This window comes from Suricata suricatta, chromosome 9 (genome assembly GCF_006229205.1).
Source record: "Suricata suricatta isolate VVHF042 chromosome 9, meerkat_22Aug2017_6uvM2_HiC, whole genome shotgun sequence".
Taxonomy (NCBI): Eukaryota; Metazoa; Chordata; class Mammalia; order Carnivora; family Herpestidae; genus Suricata; species Suricata suricatta.
Genome location: NC_043708.1, coordinates 79,816,875 through 79,837,094, shown reverse-complemented (window position 1 = coordinate 79,837,094; position 20,220 = coordinate 79,816,875). Strand labels below are relative to the sequence as shown.

The 20,220-nt window shown below is 44.0% G+C and overlaps 1 long non-coding RNA gene across 1 annotated transcript in view; it reads left to right on the top strand.

Moving 5' to 3' along the window:
• Positions 1 to 20,220, top strand: part of LOC115302440 — a 178,505-nt gene that overhangs the window by 60,391 nt on the left and 97,894 nt on the right. The window contains exon 3 of the long non-coding RNA XR_003913455.1: positions 19,469 to 19,518. This is a non-coding gene — a long non-coding RNA (uncharacterized LOC115302440). The remainder of the gene's footprint in view (positions 1 to 19,468; positions 19,519 to 20,220) is intronic.

Genomic DNA, 20,220 nt, shown 5'->3' with positions numbered 1-20,220 from the left:
TCCTGGAGTTTCTTCACAGAAAAGAGGCTCATGGGTTTAGATTTGTTGCCCTCTTCCCGTTGCTTGCATAGGTCAGCATGCTGATATAGGATGACTATCACGGTTTCCTCTGCTCTTTTACATCGGTACTTAGAAGAGAACACATGCAACCTCTGGTCGCACCCAAAACTGCTGGGGTGCTTCTGGGCGTCCCTTTCTCTCTGATGTGTCTTGTGGGTACATGATTTACAAAAAAGTAATGTCACAGGTCTCTTCAGGAAAGTGTCACCCCGTGGTACTGAAAGGGATCCAGGCTCGCCTCATCAAATTCCTACTTCAGACCCAGGGAAAACAAGCCATGTGGACACAAGATAACCCCTTCAGCAAACAGGGTGCCCTTTGAAAGTGAACACAGCAAATACTTGAGGTCCTTTTCTTCCCGCCTTTCCTCTCCTAAGCCATTTATGGTAGAGGGGCCATAAGGAACAGGCTTGCTGCTTTTAATAAAAAGAATTCTTTGATGTGGGGGACTGAACTGGTTTGTTTTGGGGCTATTGGGGAGGGAGTCAGGGAAAGGGGAATGAAAGTTCATGGAGGAAGCTGTAGTTGTAAGGCCGAGCTGAGATGTGACCCTCGGAGCTTGCCAAGTCCATGAGGGAACATAAGTTGCCTTTGGAAGGCTTCTCAGCAGCACTTCTGTGGCCCTGAGGCCCAGACCCTGGTGAGACACTCTCTGAAGTAAATGGGGAAGGTCAGCCGACACAGCAGGGACCTGCCCTGTCCGCACAGACTGCTAACCAGTGGCATCTTCCAAGCAGGGGGTGGAGAAAAGGGACATCCACACAAAGCTCTTAGCCCTGGCTACTCAGTTCTGTTGATTGGTTTCTCTTCCACCAGTAAAAAAGAACGCTAACTTTTTTGTTTCCACTCCTACAGAATTCACTGGTGGAAGGTAAACTACTTTTTTCTGCTTCATTTACAAGCTTCCAGCCCTCCTTGAGTCCTGCTAAAATACCTCAAAAAAAGTCCTGCTGATCCCGAAACTCTGAAAATGACCACTGCTTTCTGTGACCCAAACTCTTGTTTATTTAATCCTCTTAAAAGTCAGAATTGTTGCCAGGCCATAGTTTTTGTTTGATTTTATGTTTTGTATTCTCCCAGGGACACGAGCAACATCAATTTTAAAAGGGATCATGTTTATGGTTATTGTCTAGTCAGTTGGCCTTTCTAGTTCTTAGGCACTGACCTAAGACTGTTGTGTTTGGGTTCCCAACACTACCGAGAATGTTGACATTTCAAATCCCTTTGGATAATCAATCTCTCTCTCTCTCATGCACACACACACACACACACACACACACCCTCCATATTAAAGAAAAATACTTAAAAAATGCATCAAAAAGACTTAGTTTTTATTTTGCCTTTGTATCACTAACATAGTTTTAAGGCAAGTTTTTCTTTTGGATTTTAAAGTTAGTTTCCAGAGCCTAGACATTTGTGGTGACATGTTGATGGCCAGTCAGCATGCCTGGGAGACATTTAGGGTCAATGATCAACATGCTCTTCCAATCTGGTTGTTTTCCAGGCCTCTCGGAGTTTGGAACACAGGTTAAAAAAGTCTTCTGTGTCCTGGTCTCACTTTTTTTCAGGAAGGTTTCAGAGAGAAAAACAAAGACTTTGACATAAGAAAGACTCAGGATAGAATCTCACACACATTCTTTCTGTATGAAAAGTTACTTGCAGGATGCCTGGGTGGCTCAGTGGGTTGAGTGTCTGACTCTTTAGTTGCGGTCATGATCCCAAGGTCATGGGATTAAGTCTAGTGTAGGGCTTCACTGAGCTTGCAGCTTGCTTGAGATTCTCTCTCTCTTTTCCTCTGCCCCTCTCCACTGCTCCCTCTCTCTCCCCCTCAAATAAAAACAAAATTTACTTGCTTTCTCTAAATCTCAATTTCTTCATGTGCAAAGTGCAGATAAAACCTGCTTGATGTCCTTTTGAACATTGTGACCTTGTCTGTAAAATGCCCAACTCAGTGTCTGAGAATAGTGCATAGGAGATGTTTGCTTGCCCCTCTTGCCTGACTCCCTCTGTGCCTGTCTCTTGGCTCTTCTCCTTGTGGGTTTGTGGACTATGGCTGAGCTAGCACATCACTCTGTAGTAGGTAGCCCCAGGGACGGAAGGGAGGATATAGAGACTGGCCAGATAACACTGCTTGGTCAACCACAGATAGGGCAGAGAATCCACCCTTCCTGTCCGTGTTGAAGGCAGGGAAGGCAAGCTCACCTTTAAGGAGCTCTCTTATGCACCAGGTACCTTTGAGCCTTTCCTTGTATATCCATTCATCCTCAGAATCGGCAGCCAGACTGAGTCGAAGACACTACAGCATGGGCTGGTTTGGCTGGGTGGCGCCTGACTGCTGCCCACCTTACAAGAATGAGGACAGTCGGTACATGTTCCTGACGATGTGGTGCACACTGTGGCAGGCACATGGAAGGCTCCTCTCTGAGGGGCCACATATTCTCTTTTGATTTTCCATAACTAAAGGGTAGGAGAAATGACAACACACACAACATTCTCTAAAGGCAGGGGGCCAGGTCACAAGAATGTTACTTATTGCCTCCAAACATTCAGTGTGATCATACTTGAGGTGGGTAAGTACAGTATGAGGTGGCTTTTTTTTCCATAGTGCTGAGCACATTGTTGGCATTAAAAAGAGTTGCGTTGATGAAGGAAAGGAGAACCTTCTCTTCCAGTGCTGATAGCCCCTCCTATCAAAGACTTTTCCTAGGAGGAATACCTTTTCTTCTTTATGTTCTCACTCTTCCAGAATATGAGGGTATCAGCTAGTATGCCATCGCTCCTGTGCTGAGTAGTATTCTCAGAGGAGTTTATTCATAGAATCTGACCCACATTTGCCAACTTGATGTATTTCTTCTAAGATGCACTCCATACTTCTTGATCTTTGCACTGTAACCCCAAATGGTTGTAGATACTGCCCTGAGTCATCTCAGCTGGCCTATTTATTTGGATGCATAATTAACAGTGCAAAAAACCAGAAACGTAAAATAAGTAGAGTCATTCAAGAAAAATTAAGCTGGAATCAAATGAGGACATATTGAAAATGGAAGGATATCAGCACAGCACCAGCAGAATATTAGTTAAGGTCACCACCTTCAAGGCTGTTGGCTGTCTCATTGCCTTGACATTGATGTATGAGCTAAGAATGTCGATTAAACTAACAGACTTTAGAAACCATCTTCTAATGTAGATTCTGTTAAATACTTCCACTGAGTTTATGAAAGATCCCTAGAGTGCTGACTCTGACAATCTATTAACAGAAATGTACACATGAAATGACTTGCTGTCTTTATATAAATGCTTATCCAGGAAGCTGTTATATATGGGGGGTGTTTTATGATCAGAAAAATACAGTCACCTGAGAGAACTTTGGCATGGAGCACTGTGTGGAGAAGAAGGTGCTGCTTGTGAGACCATTTAAAGAGCAAGAAGGGAGAGGGGTTTGTGAGAAGGCCTGGTTAGGACTGAGCAGTGCAGAGCAGACTTCCTGAGTTGGTTTGCAGCATGGGAACACGGCAAGAAGAAACTGGCTTGCACTAAGGCAAGTGCCCAGAGAGTGAGCTCCTGAAAGCATTTTGTCAAGTGACTCCCTGGGGGAGAATTTGTGCCCTTGGGATAAATGGGGGATACTTTAGGTTTAATGGGAGATCTTCCAAACACCTCTCAACTCGCTGCATCTACCCATCTCATCAGCAGTTACTCTCTGACACTGTGATAGGCAGTAAGGTCATGAAAAAGTATGCATGAAACTACCAGTCCCTTCACTGAGCCAGCAGTCTCTGAGGGGACCAGATCTACACAGACATATGCACAATCTTATTTGTTTAATGATGAACGTCATGGAAAGATGGCTAATGCATCGTAGCATGTACTATGTGAAGGATGAATCAGTCTGCCAAAACCATAGTCTGATTCACCGCTTGACAATCTTTTCCTCTGACAATGAGCTATTTTTCAAATGTAAATGAATTTCAGATTTCTCTGAAATGACCAAAGACTACTTTTGTTAAAAAAAAAAAAAAAGCCAGGGAGCTGGCTTCCCAGTTTCTTTTTTCCCTGTTCATAAAGGCAACAGCGGAAGAAGACTTGAGAGGGGCTCTGTCCTCAGGGTGGCCACATGATGTGGGTAGCAGGTTCTACCCAAGGACATTTATGTGGCCGAAACAGAGGCAGTGGGTTATTGCTTGTCCCGCTGCACTGGCATGAACTGTTCTCTGTCTCAAAGTTTTACCCTTCGAACTTTCCCCCATGTTACCAGAGCCTTTAACAGATGATCTCACGCGTTTACTTATTTATTGATTCAGCACATATTTTGACCCCCAACTATGGGTCAGGCATGGTATAAGTTGCTGCAGTTCAATCATAGGCAGACCCAAACAGTCCCTGTCCCCAAAGAGGTTAAACTCTAGTGAGGGACACATTATAATTTAATAATAATTTCATATATTGTTTTCGTTGTGTTAGATTGCTGCCTAAAATTACAGTTAGGCCAATTATAAGATCATTTACAAAATGCCCACAGCTAATGATGATGAGTAGTCATTTTCTAAAAGCTACGCATGTCATAAATTCATTATAGTGCTGATGGGCGCTACGCTGACAAAAGACAGGGTATGATGAAAGAGTACAGTGGTCGCCTACCCTAGCCTGCGGAAATGAGGAAGTGAGTTGCAGTGTAAGATTGGAAGAATGAATAAAATTTGGTCAAGGGAAAGGAAGTAGAGATGAAGAACTGACAGTGATCCAGGCAGAGGGACCAGGGCAAACAGTCTGGATTTGTAAACCCTTTTGGGAATGCTCCAGGATGGTCCCCTTCTATTTTTCAAACAAAGAAGGTTCACAATGCCTCAGTTGCCCACATCATGTACAGTCAGCTTCTTCCCAGCTTCTCCCATTTCCATTTCCCTTCTCTGAAGCCCTCTGCCCGTAACGCTGAGCTGTGCAAGAGGCCAGGTATTGTATAGATCTCCTCCTCGACCCTGGTCGGCAGGGCTTTGGTAGAAGACATAAGTGTCTAGACGAAAGATTGGTTAGTCTTTGTAAAAATAAGTGTTCCAGGTCTGACTCAACCTGACTGAAAGCCAAGAGAGATGATAAGGCTGATGGAAAAGATCTCCTTAATGAATGGTGGTAAGAGAACAGCCCAACGGTGAAGGCGCCAAACAGCTTGGCGTTTCCTGAGCCTGCTGGCCCCAGACAGCCTCTTGACGCCGTCAAGGATCAGAGGTGGGCAGGTTATTTCATTTCCTCTCTGCTACTGGTGACTTAACACTTTCCTGCCTCTCACTTGGGTCTCCATTCCCCACACCTCCTGCTCCAGTCACCCTTCAGTTTTGAGGAGGTAAGCACTATCCCTCTTCAGTTGGATTAAATGTCTAGGTTCCACAGTCCATAGGAATGGAGATTAGTCAGTCTCCTTTCCCTGTCACCCCCCACTTTTTAACCCTTTCAACATTAGGATGTTCATTTATAAAATGGTTGGAAGAATGAGTCTATGATGTCACCCTGAGGGCTGAGAGTTTAAAGAAAAGATTATAAATTATATAGAAAGTTGGACATTGAAGATAAAAATTCCATTATTATTCTCTAGTATCCATGGGTGGCCATTACCCTTGATGAAGTTGTCACCTTATGGGCACTTACGGGATCTCACTTCAGGGGAGAACTACCATACTAGTGATCTTGCAAGTCTTTTTTTCCCTTCTTCCAGGAATAAGATATGTAAACAAAGTTCAATTATTAGCCATTAGGCATACTTTGGTCTCAATCAAAACGAGAAAAATTTCAAAAGTAAAGCCACATCTAACTTTTATATATAGAGAAATATAGATCACATTTAGGTGTCTTCCTTTCCCTCTCTAGTGATCCTTATGAGGTAAGTAACACAGCTATTTATTTTATGGACAGGAATTTGAAGCTTAAAGAAATTAAGCTGCTGGCTCAAGTCTATGTCACTAACAGGTGGCAGAGCTAGGTTTTGACCTAAATGTTTTGATTTCAGGTTCAGTGATGTTTCTGCTTTATTTACTGCCTCTGGGCCCAAGAACCCATGCTCCTGGAATAGGAAACGGTTCCGTCAATGGAGGGCACCTGCTAAGATTGCTTTTGTTTAGAAAACAATATTGAAAAAGCAGGATTTTTCCCCCCATTTAGTATCCTGGAGGGCAACTCAGGTCTTACATGGGAGCTCCTGATTTTCATCTGCTGGCTGGGATTTTGGTGTATGCCTTGAAGATCCTAAAAGGGATTAGATCAGAACTTGGTCGCCAGTTCTCTCTGTGGGTGGGTGGAGGTCAGTGTTTGGGGATGAAAGAGAGGAGCATAATGCAGAGCATAATGAAGACGTGTGTTCCTGACGCTGAGACCCAATATGGCCATCTTGCTCTACCCGCTTTGTGCTGGGAGCACTGCTAGACATTTAAAAATGCTTTCAAGCTGAGGAAGTGGGACCCAAAGACCCTTTCCGTAAAGTTTAAAGGCCTGTCCTGGTCTCCCTTCCTCCGGGGGGAGAGACAGGGAAGTGGAATGATAATGGACTTTGGAGTCAAACAGACACAGGTTCAAAACTGGGCACTACTGCTTTGGGGTTTGTGTGATCTGAACTTTGATTTTCCTATTGGTTGAGTGAAACTAATAATACCAATCACAGAGGATTTCCCTGGGGATTTAAGTGTGTGAATGAGGGTCCTCCACAGTACATTGGAGGCCATGCTCCAATGTTAGTACCCACACTCCTGCACATATAATAAGAGAACTTTTATCATATGATTATTTATTTTACTATGTAATTGTTATTTATTATCTGCCCTTTTATTAGAATATATACTCTCTACAAGGGCAGTTACATGATCTCTGATGCCTACAAGAGTGCCTAGAACATGGTAGATGTGAATAAACATTTGCTTAATAAATAATATTATTTAAATAACTGTACTGATGTTAAAACAGAGAGGTAGACATCCTCAGAAAGCTTCAAGAAGATTCAGCATCTTAATACCCGGGATATGTCAAAACCGTGAGTGGCCCAGGGAAGGACACAACTGTCTCAGGCAACTGCAGGCTATGCTGGGTGGTGGCCTCCCTGAGGCATGGGGTTGGGGCGCTCTGGAGAGCACCACATTGTCTGCATTCTCCCCCTGGAAGACCTGCACCCCGTAGCTATAGGGGTTCACTTGCAGCTGGGACAGGGAGTCAGGCTGACCACAAATGTGAAGCAAAAGTAGCTCCTGTTTCAACATATAGAGGATCCATCTTCCCTCCCTCTGGATCTCTAGGATTGTGGTATTATGAGCTGGATAAATCCACGTTGACAAGATTTTTTTAAAACATTTTATTTATTTTTGATACAGAGAAAGATAGAGCATGAGAGGGGGAGGCTCAGAGAGAGAAGGAGACATAGAACCGGAAGCAGGCTCCAGGCTCTGAGCTAGCTGTCAGCACAGAGCCTGCCATGGGGCTCGAACCCACGAACGTGAGATCTGATCTGAGCCGAAGTCAGAGGCTTAACCGACTGAGCCACTCAGGCGCCCCTAAATCCACGTTTGGATAGTGAAGAGGGTGGCTGTGCTAAGCCTCTCCTCAGCGTATGCCTAGGAATGCTCTGCAGCCCAAAGCAGAAACCAATTGGAATTCTGGCATCCTTGGTTTAGCACAGCACATGAACAGGTAGACCTTCTGCATCTGCTTGCTTATGGGAAAGCCCATCTCTGCCAGAACTTCTAAATTGCCTACTACCGTTACACAACCCTAGTTGGGGGACAAGTGTCAAAAGAGCAGGACACACAGCATTTCCCAGAAGGCAGGCTGCAGATTCACTGTCTTTATCAAAGGTGGTGGCACATGTCAAAACCGTGATGACACATGGGGCAGGCTTTGGTAGTTGCTTAAAAATAGCTGAGGGTTTGGTTAACCACAGGAAAGCCTGGGTGGGGGCAGTCCCTCCCCTCTCACGTTCTCTCCCTGGATGGGAGGTCTCTAGCTCAGCGTCAGGAAGCCAGATCTCAGCAGGCCACCTGTTGCCAAGTGACAGTAATCATCTAGCACAAGTGATGGACAGTGACCAGGGAGGGCAGAGCAGAGGGGTGGAGCCTGGAGGACTCACGGAAGCTGCTATGGCCACACGCACATGGCCTTATGTTAGAGCTCTGTTGCTGATGATCCAGGAAGGCATATGGTTGACAGATGTTATTTACAAGCAGGACTGAACAAACTGAAAGAAGCAAAATTCTATGTAGTGTAGTCAGAAAAATAAAAAATAGAAAAACACCAGCAATTACCACACCCATGACACTTACACATTTCTTTGTGTTTGGGGTTTACTTCTGAAACTCAAATTTTATTGAGGGCTAGCTTGTGTTAGAAAAAAATGAAAGTGAGCTCAGGGTCACTTTAACCTCTTTTGCCTCAATTTGAGCAAGTTCCGTAGCACACATTGTAGCACGGTTATTAGAGAGAAGGTCTCTGCTTCCCCTCCGCCCTCCCAAAATGGTGAGCTCCTGGAGGGCAAGAGCCAGATAAGACCATCCTAAATGCCATCCCCTCCAACACTCCACACAGAGTGTTGTTACTGGTTTTACTTCTCTTCTATCATTGCTGCTGTGCATGTAGCATATTTTGGTAGGTGTGTTTTCTCTTCTCCTATGTGTTGACATGCCACATGGACCTGGCTTTTTGTCCAAGGTGGTCCCAAGCTTGGCACTGGGAAGTGAGTTCATGGAGGAGTTGTTTGGTACTAGTCCTGGAGAGGGATAGGAATGAGAAGGACAGAGGCACTAAGGGCTCTGCTCCCAAGAATGGGGATCCTGCTGTCCATGTAGTGGTCCTGAAAGCAGACCTTCCCCACAGTGGCTTCTCTTAGATTCCAGTGGCTTCTTTGGCAGGGTCTCCCAGCTGGCAGGATTGGAAAGAGCAGGCCTGGAACAGGATCCCCAGGCCCTCGCTGGGATTCTGCTTTGTGACCATGCAAGCCCCATTACATCTTTGGGTTTCAATTTCTTCATCTGTGAAAGGAAAGCATGGGGTTGATTGCCATGGTGGTACTTTTTGGCTCAATATGTAGTGAACCATCCCCCATTCAGGACTCAGCCTTCTCCTTGTCTGCTTGCCCACAGCCCTCTTGGCATGGTGACCTCCTGTTACAATTGTGGGGACTTTTAGAATCCTCTAGCAAATGACCTGATTCTCTTTGTCTTGTGTCTCTTGGGCAAGGTTTATGTTTATGAATGTGGGGCTGAGGTCTTGAAGAGCATCTGTGGAATGGGAAGAGGGTCTTGTGTAGCATGGGGTGCCCTTCTTGTGGGAAGAGCTGTCACCCAGGAACTGTTGCCAGAGTTCCCAGGACTGCCCTCATTCAGCTTTAGAATATGATGTACAGACTCTGACTGGGGCCTAGGCCCTGGCCTGAATCAGACTAATGTTCCAGATCCCAATTTATAGAAATAGCAAGGAGAGACATGGAGTCCACATGTCTGTTCTTCCTCTTGGTGGGCTTCGAAAAGTCAGTCCAGTGGAATTTACAGTAATACAACCTTACAAATGCAGACTCTAACAATTCTGTGTGTGACCATGATTCACAATATATCCATCAGAGTCCTCTGCTGACTGGTTCACCCCATGCGCTCGTCCTTCATGTCTACCTGTCTTCCTTCATTGGTCAGATGGAAATGTACGTGAGAGTGAAGATACAGAGACTGGCAGCTTTTCTTTTTGCTGGACCTCGCCCTGTTCACCTGGGGAAGGAGGAAACTCCTTCCTTCCAAGACTCTTGTTATGAGTAGTTTATGCAAAGCCTGCAAGGCAATTGGCTGCCATCCAGTGCTTTAATCTGCCCATTTGGACTACTAAGGACCATTGCCAAGAAGAGCCCATGATATGAAATATTTCACTGCCAATACAGAATGGCTCATCAGAGAACAAGGAGGTTGCCTGTGGATGGCTGGATCAGGTCCACATGGCAGAAAGGCTAAATGCTCACTCTACTTCTCCAGCAGCGTTCCTAAGGCTCTCCAGGAGACGCAGCATGCATTGTCATTGCATTGGGAGTGATGACATGGATATGCAGCGGGGGCTGTGTCCAAAACTGGATCATTCCAGTAACTTTTTTCTGAATTAAGTACAAAGCATGGTATTTGATTCTACAGTTCTCTCTGTTCTGTTAGAACCCCTGGAAGTCCAGTGAATGATCATCTTTTTTGGAGTTGATTAATTCCATAAGCCTCAATTTATAAATGTCTGCAATAAAGAGCAAGCAGATACAAGTGATAATTGACAGAGCTTCTAGTCTTTAATGTCACCCTTGGACCAGACAGACAAGTCCTTGTGAGTCCGCTTTCCTGGTGGGGCAGGACAATGGGTCGGTAGGGAGGACGGCTGACCTGTTTTGTGGGCCCACTGAGGCCCAACTCCTGTCTCATCTCAGGGGACCTGTTGGAAAGCTCAGACTTCGCAATGTCTTGGATGTAAAGTTGGGAACTGCTTTAGACTCTTCTGGAAGTCAAGGTCAGTTTCTTGGTGTTTTATGAAATACTAACTTTTTATAGGGATGAGAAGTAAAAATGGTAACAAGAAATAGCTTTTCAGTTCAGCAAGCATTCACCAAACACCTAAAATAACCAAAGTGTGCTGGACCCCCCCAACACACATGCATACACATACAATCTGGAAATGATATCTAGGCTAGCAGAGGAGACTGGCTGTTTCATTTTGAGGTGTGGCCTTGCCTCCACATCTGGAGGTTTTTAATCTCTTGTGAAGAGTTCCCTTTAGGTGCTTGGAAAAGCCATATGTACATTCTTCCTGTGCCTTGTCTCCCCATCTAGACAGTAGCTTCTTGAGGAACAATGATGCTGTCGAAGATTGATTTGCAGTCTCCGTTGTGCCAGGCATAGTGCTTGGCCAAACAGGTGTTCTGTGATATTTGAGTTGATGCACCATAATCCTGCCATTTCTTAGTATCTCAGTGAGCCCATGTAGATACAAGAAGCAGATATCATGAGATGGCTCTGATCCTCTGTGTGAGTTGAATTCTCTGGGAAGCAGATGCTAAGATGGAGTTGGAAAGGCAGAAGGTTCATGGAATGGAGCAATAATGCCTATATAAGATAAAAGGGATGAGAAAACAGGATTGGGCAGTGAAAGTTCTCTGAGATTAGTGCAAATCTCACACCTGTGACAGGAAAAGGGGGAGGAGGCAAGACAGGAGCAAAAGAACTCTCAGACTCCAGTGCAGATCTGACAGAGTCTTGGGGAATCCAAAAGGGAGTTCCCGAGAAAGAGATTGTTCTTGCAGGAGTCCAGTACTGGGCAGAAAGGACTGGGCTGTAGCAGCCCTGCCATGTAAGGGCTACCTGAGAAAAGTGTGTCTTCAGCACAAAGGCTGAGGCACATCCAGAAGGTACCAGCACTTGGAGGCTGTCCGCTAAGTGAATTTCATGTAGCTGAATGGCAATTTCTTTTCTGGAAGGGAGGTCAAGGCAGTGTGCCTCTGTGGCTGCACACCTTCTCCCTCATTTCTCCACCTTGCCGCGTTCTACACATCCATACTAGATCTATAGCTGCTGCCATTAAATGAGTCTCAGAGATATTTTTCAGGTTGGATTACTTCTCCGTGTCTTCTACACTGGCCCAAGGGAGCGTCAGCTCTCTCCTGGACTCATAACCAATTTCATGACGATGTGGCCAGTGCAGTCACACAGAACCCCACACTCCAAAAGGCATGCCACTTAGCTTTTAGTGCTCTGTACCAGCTGTTTCCAAATTCTTAATTTTATCTTTGATTTTGTATTTTATAAGTGAAGCCCAATGGGACAGCAGAGTATGTGCAGAGTGCTTGGGACCTTGGCTTACACACATTTCTACCTCCTACTGCCTCCCTGCCTTCTCAGATGTTTCTTGGCTACTTGCTCCCCCAGTCCCTGGCACCCCAGACCCTGCCTAGCCTTCTCATTACCCTTATGCCTACTGCCACCTTCTGCTTCTGGTGGGGACCTGGGAAGAGGTGTGGGAGGGCTGGGATCGGGTATGGGTCCTGGGAATACCTGTCTCTGCCCTGGTCTGGAAGTGCCCAGATATATTTGGCAGGTGGCTCAGCGAGGGGGAGCCTCTTGCCCATCTCTAGTCCAAGGACCTAGCATGTCCAGGTGTGGAGGTTGCAATACTTTTGGAGGTCACTTTCTGCCACAGACAGGCCCATGGGAAAAGGAGATTTCTGGCTCACCTTCCTACTCCTAGCTGACACACAACACTTCAGTACGGCTGACAGCATGCAGGGGTTGGGGTATGTGTGCATTCTGAGTCACAGGATAGGACCCCACGGTGCCTGTGATGATCTGCACTCACCCTATGAGTATCTCTATGCCCAAGGGAGCGTGACACTAAAAAGCAAGTAGATGGGCCCTAGAGCATTTCCCTCAGAGCTCCATCCACCTCCCAGCACACCATGGCAGGGCCCCTGGGCACCCCATTGCTCCTGCTGTCTGTCCTGGCCTTGAGCCCTGAGAGGGACTCCAGGGAAGAAGAGCCTCATCTGGACTGTGTTGGGTGGGATGCCAACATCAAAGAGGAAGACGTGCAGGAGGCACTGAACTTTGCCTTCAGTGAGTAAAACAAGACCAGTGACCACGAGAACCCCAGCCATGCACTGCAGGAGGTGCACGCACACCCGCAGGCAGATCAGGCCTGGGATGAACTACTTCCTGGATGTGGAGATCTGCCAACGAAATGCCCAATGTGGAGAGCTGTCCTTTCCATGAGTAGCCAGGACTGCTGAGGAAAAAGCTTTGGTTCTTCCAAATATACACAGTTCCCTGGCTGGGCAAGACTTCCATGGAGAAGTCCAGCTTCCAGAATGCAGAGAGGACTCTGTAACAGTGCCTAACAGTGCCTTCTCACCATCATCCCCACTTGTAGAGCTGCTAAGCTTTAGATGGGTGCCCCTGCCCTGGTGAATGTCCCATCAGTGTGCTGGCTCCAAGAGGCAAATAGAGAAGCGTTCTGGGACATTTTTGAAAAGCTTAGTGCTCCCACCTCCTTTCTTTTCATTGCTTTCCAAATACACCAGATGTAGTGCACGTATTCTGCTCTGTCTTAATCAATAAACACTAACATAAGCTAATAAATAAATAGGATATTAAAAACATAACACCAGGACAGGTAGAGAGCAGAAGAAAAGAAACAGCTTACTATTTTAATCTTAGCACTTTTATCCTGCTTTGTGAACAAGGGGCCTCATGGTTTCATTTTGAACTGGTCCCTACAAGTGATGTAGCTTGCCCTGCATTACTGCCATAACTTCCTTGCTGTCTCTTGACATTTACCTTAGTTTCCCTCCAACCTGTTCATATTGCAGACAGATTCAGTGCTCCAAACCAAAATCTGATTAGGTTCCCATCTCCCTCCAGCTAGGGCTGCTGATCGCTCCCCATTGGTATCAAGGCAAAGTCCTTCAAGGCCTGTTGCAGACAAGGACCATGCTCCGCCTGTGTAGTACACCCGAAGGCGGTCCCTCTGCATGCAAACAATTTTCTGCTTTCTCTTTCCCAGAAGACATGGGAAGGTTTCTAGGAGCACCTCTTGAGACAGTGGGAGTTGGGGATCACTGGTCCATTCTTCTTTCCCCTCACTGGGACAAGTCTGAGGTATGTTCTACATGGTCTTTCTGCTAAGCTCACAGCAGAAAGACCATGTAGCACTTTTCACTGCCTCCCCTTATTGCTTTCCTCTCTTCCCTCTCTGTTTCCTTCCCCCTCAAAGAGCCCTCTGGAATCACCTCCTGTTAACCTACCTGAATCCATTCCTCATCTCAGAGTCGGCTTCTGGAGGAGCCCAAACTTCACCTGGCCCCATCTGCCCTGTAACGTCATCCTGCACTGTTCTCCCTCTCACTGCCTCTTTGAGTTAACCTTGCCATACTCCTTCCACCGAGGACCTCTGTATGTGCTCTTCTTTCTTTCTTAAAGGGATTCCTATCCTGTCCTCCAACCCAACTCGCTCTTCCTAATTAAGACCTATATGCCCTTTAGACCAGCTGGAAAAACCTTCACAGGGCAGCCTTTCCAGACTCAGTCAAAGGTTGGTTCTTTAATTCTACTTTCTCAGGCCCTCTGACCACTTAGATTGGTGTCTAAATTTGTGTGCATTATTATGATAATCTCATTACTATTTTATCTTTAGTAGACTATCAGTTTCTTGAAAGGAATGACCATATGCCTTATTGCTTTCCATTTTCTCTCCAAAAGTACCACAAAACCAGGCTTATTATTGGTGTCCAATTAATATTTATTCAAGCCAAATAAACTTGAAGATTTGTTAAAATTGTCACGGAGGCTACTCATAGCAATAACTCAAGAACTCTCAATCATTTAAGCTGTGTGGCCTTGGGCAATTTCCTTGAACTCTCTGAGCATAAATTTCTTAATGTTTAAATGGGGGTAATAAAGCCAGTATGTTACAGGGCTCTCTTAAGAAGTGAATGAGATTTTATAGGTAGAGCACTTAGCAAGGTGTGTGACACATACTAAGTCTGAATTAAAATGTTAGGTTTCTTTCTTTCCATCTATACAGTTTGCGAAAGAACTAGGGATTGCATGGAAAGATGAGGAAGAGGTAGAAAATAAAACCCATGGGAAAGACAAAAATGATGGAATTAGTATGTCTGGAAAAAAGAAAGGCGAGGGATTCTGAAATGCTACATCATGAATAAAAAGAGGTAGTCCCCAGGACAGTAGAGTGGGCTCTTCTCCATCTTCACTCAATAGGAGATAGGAGAAAGTTTTGACAGACAGAAGATTAGATAATTTCATTTTAAAGTAAAATTTCTAGGGGTACCTGGGTGGCCCAGTCGGGTAAGCATCTGATTTCGGCTCAGGTCATGATCTCATGGTTCGTGGGTTTGAGCCCCGTGTCAGGCTCTGTGCTGACAGCTAGCTCAGAGCCTGGAACGTGTCTTCAGATTCTGTGTCTCCCTCTCTCTCTGATCTTCCCCTACTCATGCTCTGTATCTCTCTGTCTCTCAAAAATAAATAAAACATTAAAAAATTTTAAAGTAAAATTTCTATTAGAAACTCAATTGTTGTCTCTCATCACTTCTTTCTGTTCTTAACTATCATGATAATTCGGTCACAGTGTACACATTAGTGTCTCTGTTGCAAGAGGCTTGTGGTGTGTCACTAGAAACTGACATCCGTGTTTCGGGGCAGTGTATTAATTTCTATTCAGGCATAGTCAGCCAAGGCATATCCTGCCTTTGCGTGTTTTCTTTGACATGTGCTCTCCAGATGAGCAATTAACATTTAAATGTGCGTTTCGGTGCTTTTTAAAGATGAGGAAACGTAGGACAATGGAACATACTTGTGACATGAATTCTCTGACATAATTGAAGGCTGAGATGGGTGAACTGTTGCCTAGGACTTAATTCCTACAGCCTGAATCCTATTTAATTTTTGCCTCTTTATATTCGTTGTCTACTTAACCATATATTGTAATTATTTTTGCATTTAAATATTTAATATTTTTATCCTATTATATGTGTACTTATTCAGACATTTAACAAATATTCATTTATTAAGCCTCTTCTAGGTGGAAGGGTAAGGTAAGAATTCAGGAAAGAACTGGGGATGTTGCCAACTCTAGAGGGCCTCAGTCTGACAGGAGTGAAGGTTCTAGAACAGAGATGATTCCTCACAGGATCAAGGGTTATTTAGCACCTCTATGTTCCAGGCACCATTCTAGGCACTGATGATACAATCTTGGGTAAAAAAACAACTAAGGTTTTTACTTTTTGCAGGCTAGAGTTTATAATTCCAGATTACATATAAGTTTTATAAAAGAGGAATACCAAAACATTCACAAGTTTGGAAAGAGTATATCCATCCTAAAAAATTTTGAGGAGATGGACCTTAGAAAAATATTAAAATGTGGCAGTTGGATAAAAAGCTCTGGGCTTTCTAGGGGGAGAGAGGGCCTAGAGGGGGTAACATTCTGATTTCTGAATCCTAATTCCAGTGTGGTGGTTTTTTAAAGCAATTCTCTGCAACACCAGTTGTCCCCTGGTGGTATTTACAGGCTGGTGACAGTTGAAAAGGTGTGCTTAAAAAAGCTTTCCAACTGTAAATGTAGCCATTTTTATAGAAAACTTTGGAAGGACAACTCTGCCTCCATCCTGTAGCATGCAAGTTGTGTGTGCGCGTGAGTGTGTGTATGTGTGTATATACATATATATGATTCCTTCCTCCTGCCTCAACACTGTTAGGGCTTGAACTTACTCTGCGTGCCCCAGTATGGTTCTCTGTTTCAGAGTGGTAGTAAGCAGGAAATATGGAAACCTGGTGGTTTCCAAGCCCAATACTTCTGCTGATACACTGTGGGATATTGGGCAAACCATTTAACCTCCCCGTGCCCCTGCTTTAGGTCATTGAGAATGAGGAAGCAAGATTCCAAAAGACATTTAACTTTCAAAATAGGTTGTGGTCCAAGAGATTGAGTGTCCTGGCTAATTTGGCTCTCCCTCAGTTAATCTCCGATTTCTAGGTTATGACAAAATTTTGGAATGTGGTGGAGTCAACAGCCACTCAGCCTGTCTGTGGTTGTACCACAAGTCTGATCTTGAGTCTGGTTATATGGGTCCAAATTGTAGCCTTTAATAAGCCCTCTCTAATCCTTCCTGAGGCTCTACTGGTGGGGAGCAAGGTGTAAGATGTCAGGAAAAAAGAGTACACCTGAATAATCTAGTGGCCAGAGCCAGCTTTTAAGAAATAACTTTGCCATCCTGCTTAGACCACTGAACTTTGGGCTTAAAAACAGCTTGATTTGTCTTATACATTTTTTTTGTGTGTGTGGTTTAACTCAATATATACTAATTAGGCACTTCCTAGTGCCAGGAACTTGGCAATAAGCAGAAAGCAAGAAAACTCCTGATGTTCCTGTTGTCGTGGAAGTTACATTCCAGTGGGAGGACACAAACCATGTACAAATAAATGTTTGTTGTAACTTTTTTGGGGGGTGTGATGATAGGTGATAGAAAGATGATGGGAAGGTTCTAATCTTTTAGATAAGGTGGTCAGAGGAGGCATTTCTGAAAAGGTGGCTTTTGCACAGTGACCTGAAGGTAGAGGAAAAAGGAATGTCACAGCCAGCTGGGGAGGAGCATCCCTGGGCAGAGGGGCACAGAGATGTACAGACTCTGAGAAGGAAGACCAGTGTGTTTGCCAAGCACAGAGGATCCTTTGCTTGAGGCTCAGACTGTGGCTGGAAACAGGCTAAAGAATATTCTGTGGCCCTGAGATACAAGCAAGGGCGCTCAGCTATTTTGTGTCCCTTTCTGCTTTTTCTGTTTCCAGTTCGGAAATGTGCAAAGATACCTGTTGCTCCGTAGTTCACTGGGCAAAACTAGGTTCTGGTTCAAGGCAGAATAACGAGCTTGTTGGAGAAAGGAGAAATTCAGAGAAAACTCTAAATGATGTAGCTTTTGTACCTATTGGAATGAGAGCCAGTACAAATGGATTGGGGTTGGAGAACTGAGTGAGAAAGATTCAAGCATCATGGTTACTATCTGTGAATATCAGCATCAGGATGCTGTGAGCCTTTAGAGGGTCCTCTTGGCCCAGGAAGTCCAGAGAAGGTCAGCAGTAAGTAGCATGTGGCTCCAAGTCCGTGATGTTTAGTTTCCTTTCTGAGAGGTTCCATGGCTTCATTTCCCGGCTCCTCTGACGGCATAGAACACAGTACTAGACAATCATCAGCACGTAATCAATGTTTATTAAATGGATATGTTGTAATTGCATCTCGTGGAGCCAGAAGAATTTTGGTGGAGATTCAGGCCCTGGCCCGTGCTTATTGAAGTATGAGTTTGTTGCAAGGCCAGTATGAAAAACAGCTTCCAAACTTATCTCAGTAGTCATAAACCAATCATTTTCCATAAACTGGAGAGCAAGGGATATTGTCCTCATGGAGATTTGTTACCTAAGCTGTAGCAGTCACAGGATTCTGGTCTCATATGAACAATGACTTTTCGATGACCACATCCATAAGGCACTTGCCTACGTGCCAAAATTGAGAAACACATTAGTGACCGTGATTTGCTCCTGTATTTGTAGAGCCTCTCAGATCTCACTGTTGAGTGGAATATTCCAGCTGCCATTCTTGGGAGATGGATATCTTACATTTTATATTTATCTTTTTTAAAAGATCTTAAGTGAAGGAGATTCCACAAAATCACTTGGAAAAGGTATAAGAAATACTCACATTTCTTTATTTTTTCTATCATCATCATTATCATTGCTACAATGTTAATTTTTTTTAATTGCTTATAGTGACCTTTAGTTACTTTTCTTCCAGATATGTTACTGAGGACCCTTTCCATAGGGTAAATTAAAGAGTTGCTAGTTATGCTTCAAAGGAGAGTAATGATTCAGATTTCATTGATTGGAGTAAGAATCCATCAAATCATACAGAGCTGATACTGCAGTCCCACTGTTCTGCAAAATAACATTACATTTGTTTGCTATTGTCTGAAATCTCTTACTTGCTTCATGACCTTACGGTATATTATTTAGCATCTCAGAACCTCATTTTCATCACATGTAAAAATAGGATTTTGTTTTACATTTTAAAATTACTTGAAATGATTGGCATATGCATTCTTTCAAATCTTGTGAGTGGAATCATTAGCTATGATTATAAATAGAACTGGAAAAGAACTATAATAACTGTCAGATAGAGTTTACCTATGTTACTAAGCACACTGCTTAACTTTCTAGAAGTTCAAAGAGCTCCTAGGTAGATTAAGGTCTTCGGAAATACGATTGGTCTCCACATGTTCAGACCAGCGTAGGTGAAGCCGTTTAAATGATTTTTCCCCTTGTCAGCACTCCTCGCATCTGATATCCTGGTTACACATTTAGACTCCCCTTAGCATTATCACTCATATTTTGACTTTTAAAAAGTCAGCATAAGCAGAGATAATCTGTACAACTATGATCAGAAGATTGTGCGGGAGACCTCACTCAACTGTGAGATTCTCTGAGCCTCAGCCCTTATGTACCATGGGTTGGTATACTGAGTCACAGCAAGTATTGTGACCATTTTCTAGAAGAGCACACTGACATGCAGAGGTAAAGTAACTTCTCAGCACAAGTTCACACATTTTATAAGTGACACGTACACTCAGGCTGACTTGACCACAGCGCTCATTTCCTTAAATACTACATTATGCTGCCCATACCAAAGAAAATTGTAACTCCTCAAAACTTCTCAGGCAATACATTTTATTTTATTTTATTTTAAAATACGAATACAGTACCAAGTCATAAAATGATGGAGATTTAAAATAAATCTGGAGGTATGGATATGGAGTTGGATTTACACAAATGTAAAAGTATCAAGGTTTCTTAGCCAATGTTGTGTTTTATTACTTTAGGTACAATTTGACTACCCTGAGTCACAAGCTAAGAAGACTGTGCAGTTCAGGTTAGTATTGTCAGTTAATTAAATTATAATACATTCGATCATATTAAGGTATGTATGAGTTCTGTTGTGTTTTTTTGGTAAGTGGCCATTTGGTTACATTTAATATTTCAATGATTACCTTTAGTGTGGATTTTATGGGAAAAATGAAGCTTACGTTCTCCCACTTTATAGTTTACTAGTATTAAGAATTGGTCTCATTATGAATACTTTTTCTGGTGCTATATTCTTTTCCATTGCCAGGCGTATAAACACATTCAGGCCCTAGATTTTACTCTCCAGTAAAGTTCTTTTGTTCTTGATCTTGAATATGCTCTGTGAGTGTTGGGCTTTTCTGTACCCCAGTCTAATGCTTTAAGCTTCCTGGCCCTCTACCTTGTTGGGGCATCTCCAATACTATCTTACAGGTCTAATTTGAAATCTCTAATTCTTTTCAGAATATGGGTGAGTCCATGAAGCTTGTTCAGGAAAATAGTCACCATATCACATTGGGGTTAGTCCCAAAGAACTGGGTGATCAAGAACCTCTAGTAGCTGAGGTTGCCTTGGGGGCCAGGTTAGGATCAAAGCAGCCCATGACTCCTTTATGAAGGAATAAGGTCCTGGATTGTACTGTTCTCAGGAAGGGAAGAGGGCTGAGTCAGAGTGTGCCCTGGTCTCTGCCTTTGGACAGGTAGGGCAGGAAGATGGCAATAGACCATACCTT